This window comes from Castor canadensis, chromosome 16, assembly GCF_047511655.1.
Source record: "Castor canadensis chromosome 16, mCasCan1.hap1v2, whole genome shotgun sequence".
NCBI lineage: Eukaryota > Metazoa > Chordata > Mammalia > Rodentia > Castoridae > Castor > Castor canadensis.
The window spans coordinates 45,319,764-45,325,763 of record NC_133401.1 but is presented as its reverse complement, the minus strand read 5'-3'; positions in this window follow the sequence as shown (position 1 = coordinate 45,325,763).

Sequence of the window (6,000 nt, the reverse complement as noted above, 5' to 3'; positions counted from 1 at the left end):
ATTTATCATGACTGCTCTAACTACTTATGTTGTTTTTTAAATTTTATTTTATTCATATGTACATACAATGTTTGGGTCATTTCTCCCCCCTTCCCCCACCCCCTTCCTTAACCCCCCCCACCCTCTCCTTTAACTACCCCCACTCCCTCCCTCTACCCCCCACCCCCTCACTTCCAGGCAGAAGTTATTTTGCCCTTATCTCTAATTTTGTTGAAGAGAGAGTATAAGCAATAATAGGAAGAACCAAGGGTTTTTGCTAGTTGAGATAAGGATAGCTATACAGGGAGTTGACATGCATTGATTTCCTGTGCATATGTGTTACCTTCTAAGTTAATTCTTCTTGATCTAACCTTTTCTCTAGTTCCCGTTCCCCTTCTCCTATTGGCCTCAGTTGCTTTGAAGTATCTGCTTTAGTTTCTCTGAGTTGAGGGCAACAAATGTTATCTAGTTTTTTGGGTGTCTTACCTATCCTCATATCTCCATTGTGTGCTCTCGCTTTTATCATGAGATCAAAGTCCAATCCCCTTGTTGTGTTTGCCCTTGATCTAATGTCCACATATGAGGGAGAATATATGATTTTTGGTCTTTTGGGCCAGGCTAACCTCACTCAGAATGGTGTTCTCCAGTTCTATCCATTTACCTGTGAATGATAACATTTCATTCTTCATGGCTGCATAAAATTCCACTGAGTATAAATACCACATTTTCTTAATCCATTCGTTGGTAGTGGGGCATCTTGGCTGTTTCCATAACTTGGCTGTTGTGAATAGTGCTGCAATAAACATGGGTGTGCAGGTGCTTCTGGAGTAACCTGAGTCACATTCTTTTGGGTATATCCCCAAGAGTGGTATTGCTGGATCATATGGCAGATCTATGTTAGATTTTTAAGAAGCCTCCAAATTTTTTTCCAGAGTGGTTGTACTAGTTTACATTCCCACCAGCAGTGTAAGAGGGTTCCTTTTTCCCTGCATTCTCGCCAACAACTGTTGTTAGTGGTGTTGCTGATGATGGCTATTCTAACAGGGATGAGGTGGAATCTTAGTGTGGTTTTAATTTGCATTTCCTTTATTGCTAGAGATGGTGAGCATTTTTTCATGTGTTTTTTGGCCATTTGAATTTCTTCTCTTGAGAAAGTTCTGTTTAGTTCACTTGCCCACTTCTTTATTGGTTCATTAATTTTGGGAAAATTCAGTTTTTTGAGTTTCCTATATATTCTGGTTATCAGTCCTTTGTCTGATGTGTAGCTGGCAAATATTTTCTCCCACTCTGTGGGTGTTCTCTTCAGTTTAGAGACCATTTCTTTTGTTGAGCATAAGCTTTTTAGTTTTATGAAGTCCCATTTATCTATGCTAACTCTTAGTTGCTGAGCTGCTGGGGTTCCACTGAGAAAGTTCTTGCCTTTACCTATTGGTTCCAAAGTATTTCCTACTCTTTCCTGTATCAACTTTAGAGTTTGTGGTCTGATATTAAGATCCTTGATCCATTTTCAGTTAATGTTGGTATAGGGTGATAAACATGGATCTAGTTTCAGGTTTTTGCAGACTGCTAACCAGTTTTCCCAGCAGTTTTTGTTGAAGAGGCTGCTTTTTCTCCATCATATATTTTTAACGTCTTTGTCAAAGACAAGTTGGTTATAGTTGTGTGGCTTCATATCTGGGTCCTCTATTCTGTTCCACTGGTCTTCATGTCTGTTTTTGTGCCAGTACCATGCTGTTTTTATTGTTATTGCTTTATAATATAGTTTGAAGTCAGGTATTGTGATACCTCCAGCATTGTTCTTTTGACTGAGTATTGCCTTGGCTATTCGTGGCCTCTTGTGTTTCCATATAAATTTCACGGTAGATTTTTCAATCTCTTTAATGAATGTCATTGGAATTATGATGGGAATTGCATTAAACATGTAGATTACTTTTGGGAGTATAGACATTTTTACTATGTTGATTCTACCAATCCATGAGCATGGGAGATCGCTCCACTTTCTATAGTCTTCCTCAATCTCTTTCTTCAGAAGTTTAGTTTTCCTTGTAGAGGTCATTCACATCCTTTGTTAAGTTTATACCTAGGTATTTGATTTTTTTTGAGGCTATTGTAAATGGAATTATTTTCATATATTCTTTTTCAGTTTGCTCATTGTTAGTGTATAGAAATGCTAATGATTTTTCTATGTTGATTTTATATCCTGCTACCTTGCTATAGCTGTTGATGGTGTCTAGGAGCTTTTGAGTAGATTTTTTTTGGTCTTTAAGATATAGGATCATATCGTCTGCAAATAGGGATATTTTGACAGTTTCTTCACCTATTTGTATTCCTTTTATTCCTTCTTCTTGCCTAATTGCTCTGGTAGGAATTCCAGTACTATGTTGAATAGGAGTGGAGATAGTGGGCATCCTTGTCTCGTTCCTGATTTTAGAGGGAATGGTTTCAGTTTTTCTCTGTTAAGTATAATGCTGGCTGTAAGTTTGTCATATATAGCTTTTATAATGTTGAGATACTTTCCTTCTATTCCTAGTTTTCTTAGGGCTTTTATCATGAAATAACACCCCGTTCTTGAGTATTATCATTCTGCCTTTCTTTTAGAAGACAGAATGGAGACCTCAGTGAGGACTACTGCCATACAGTGGAGCCCCTCACCTTTCAGACCATATCCACTGTTTTGCTCCCCTCCCTCACTCTGCTTCACTTTCTTTGCTCTCCCTTGAACCCTCCAGGCCTTAGGGCTCTTGCACTCTCCCTAAGCACTTTTCCACAGCCATCTGCATGTCTTGCTTCCTCACCTCCTTCAGGTCTTTGCTCCTGTGTCACCTCAGGGAAACCTTTCCTAAAATTGAAGCATCTCCCACCCACAGTCTACCTCATCCTTCCCTGCAGTATTCTGTCATAGTAGGGTTATGAGGCCAGGTCCCACACAGTGAAAAGAGATTCCCTGCTAGAGCGAGTTCAAGGTGGTGGATGATAGAGGTAGAGGTCTTTTTCTGTACTGTGATGGTCAAGGAAGGGTACGAAGCAGCCTGAAGTCATCTGGTTTTCTCCTCCCTTCATCTCTAAGGATTTAACGCCCTCTGTACATTTTTAACCCAACTCTTTGATCTGTGAGCTAGGTCTGACTTACGTAAATTTATAGAAAATCAACATTCTCAGGAATTTCTGTAGGGGCCCTAGATTTTAATATTTCATGTTGAGTCTCTTCTGTGTACCAGGCACATATCTTCAACCCTCACAAGAGTTCTGCAGGGCAAGAATGATTATTTCTTTCATATACACAAGAACCTACTACTCGAAGATGTTGACTTGCTTCAGTTCATACAACTAATAAACTACAGAGCCAAGATTCAAACTCAGGGCCATGCAGCTCAAATGTTGAACCTGTTTTGGTAGTGTATTTCTACTTTCCTGTCCTTTTGCCACTTAGAAGCAATATCATCAAGTGAGTAGTACAGCATGAGGTGAGCAGGGAAGACTACTCCAGTGTCACACCTGCATCACTTTCAGAAAGGAAGACAAAGGAATCTCTTTCCACAGATGGCTGAACTGAGGCATAGAGGAGTTCAGTGTCACGATCAATTATGCAATATAAGTCCATGGAAGAGTTGGGATGAAGGGCTCAGACTCTTGGCTTCGGAAGGGACATTGGTAGTCCTTGTCTCATTAACAGCAGAGACAATTTGATGATAGTTCTGAGTGTAGAGCGAGTGGATGCCCTTGTGGACTCTCAGAAGGAAGGCAAGCACCTGAGCTCTATCAGCTGCCTCTCACCATTGCACTGAAGAGGAACCGAGTTCCCTTCACACAGTACTATAGGGGTAGGTTCCACTGAGCCACTACCTGACTCATTCCACCAAGCTAGATGCCCAGCATTTCACGAGACCCTAAAATCAGACCCACCCCTTGCTTCTGCAAGATCCTGGCTACAGATCTTCCAGGAGCAATTCTGAAAACCTCCTTTCGTACTTCTTGCAAGTCCCTGAATTGAATGATTAGAGACAGAGGATATTTTTTTTAGGAGACATATGGGTGAGGAGAGGCTTTCTGAAAATGTTTGTGGTCTGTCTCTCCAGGAATCCAGGATGCTAATGTTGAAATTCCTCTTCAGTGTGGGAGAAGCGGGGCTACTCTGCATAGTAAGATGTGTCTGTACCATCTGGACACCAGTTCCCCTGTCTGATTTGCATCTGAACAGACTGGCAGGTCTGGTATACCTGATGTTATAGCAGGTAGCAGACAGAGGTGTTAACAGGTTAACAGTCAGTCAGGGATACTGAACTTCAGCTTTGCAAATGTACCAATTTGTATGAATCTTTCTGAGTGATCACATGCCCTCTAAGTTCCCTTTAGGAGCTAAGGAATTAGACTGTGATAAGAAGGCACAGGCCAACTCTGCCTTTTTCTTAAATACCTAACCATGTTGAACTTGTCTGGATTGCTGACATTCCTCTTCTCCACAGTGCATTCTTCAAAAGCAGGGGCCCAATCTTACTATTCTCTTTATCCTCAATGTTTAAAGGGGAACTTGGCAGGGGCTGAGTAAGTAGTAGGTGAATGGTTAAGAAAAGGACGGATTTGAAGCTAACCTGACGAGAATTTACTGCCGAGAGACTTTAGGCAACTTACTTAACTATTTCCTCATTTGTAAACCAGAGTAATGTTACCTACCTGTAAGAGTAGGCCAGGCATGGCAGTACACATTTGTAATTCCAGCTACTTGTGAGACAGAGACAGGAGGATCATAAGTTTGAGGCCAGCCCAAGCAAAGTTAGCCAGACTCTATCTTAAAAAGAAAATTTTAAAAAGCTGGGAGTTGGGCAGGATGACAGTGTGGCTCAAGTGGTAAAGCACTTGCCTAGCAAGTGTGAAGCCCTAGGTTGAATCCCCAGTACTACCACAAAAAAAGAAAAAAGAGTTTTTAAGATAGAGGAAGTTAATGAATGGAGGGACAAGATATGTGATGTCCCTTTGTGTTCTGTGACTCAGTAACAAATGTGAACCAGAGAGTTGCAAAAATCACAAAGCAGCTAAGAGAACCACTGCCCCAAACCCCCACCTGTCTAAATCATCCACTGGGTCTTCTGGGGAGATTCTGTTTTCTACTTCTGTCCCCATTTTCCTCAGACTGGGTTAACTCTTCTTGCTAAGTGCCTTCATAGTGTTAGATATATCTTTAAGATCTCGGGGTGTCACGAGAGAGAGACGACACAACTCAGAAGTCAACAAGCAAGGCAAAATGTACTTCTGCAGAGTGGTGCACCACAGACAAATAGCAAGCACACCCTGTGGGAAGTCCACTCAGGTTTTAACTCTAATGCAATGCTGCCTCTCCCCTGAATTGGGTGAATTTTGGTCCACAGTCTACTGGTTGGCTAATTGGAAAGGGGACATCGGGAAGGGGCTTTGAAGACCAAGAAGTTTAAAAGTTCAGGGAAGCAATAACTGTTTTAGGTTATCTGCTCTGGAACCAGGGCATCTAGCAGAATTTTGTCCAGCTGAGGATAATAACCCTTTGTTCTTAATAGAAACTTTTATCAGGTTAAGCAGAGTCCATGAAGTGAGTGTATGGGAAGCGATTTAGTGAGACTAACATTTGTAACAGCAGTGGTTACTGATTAAATCCTTAGATAGAAAAGACCCAACCTAAGCTGATTCTTACAATAATGTTGAGTTTTCTCTGTTATGGCTTCTCTTTTGCAGTCCTGGGGATTAAACTGGGGACGTCAGTCATTCTAGGCAAGTGCCCTATCACTGGCTATACCCCCAGCCTCATTTTACTCTTTTAAAAAATTGTCATGTCTGATAGACTGTAAGCGCATGAGAGTAGGGCTTATGTCGATTTTGCTCACTATTGTGTTTAAGCACATAGTAGACTCTTATTAAACTCTTACTGATCAGATGATAGATGGATGGATGTTACAGATGAGGAACCAGAAACTTAGGCTGGATAAGCGGTTTGTTCTAAGCTGGGGCTAGACTTCACAGCCTCTGATTCTGTGTATCACAGCTGCCTTATGG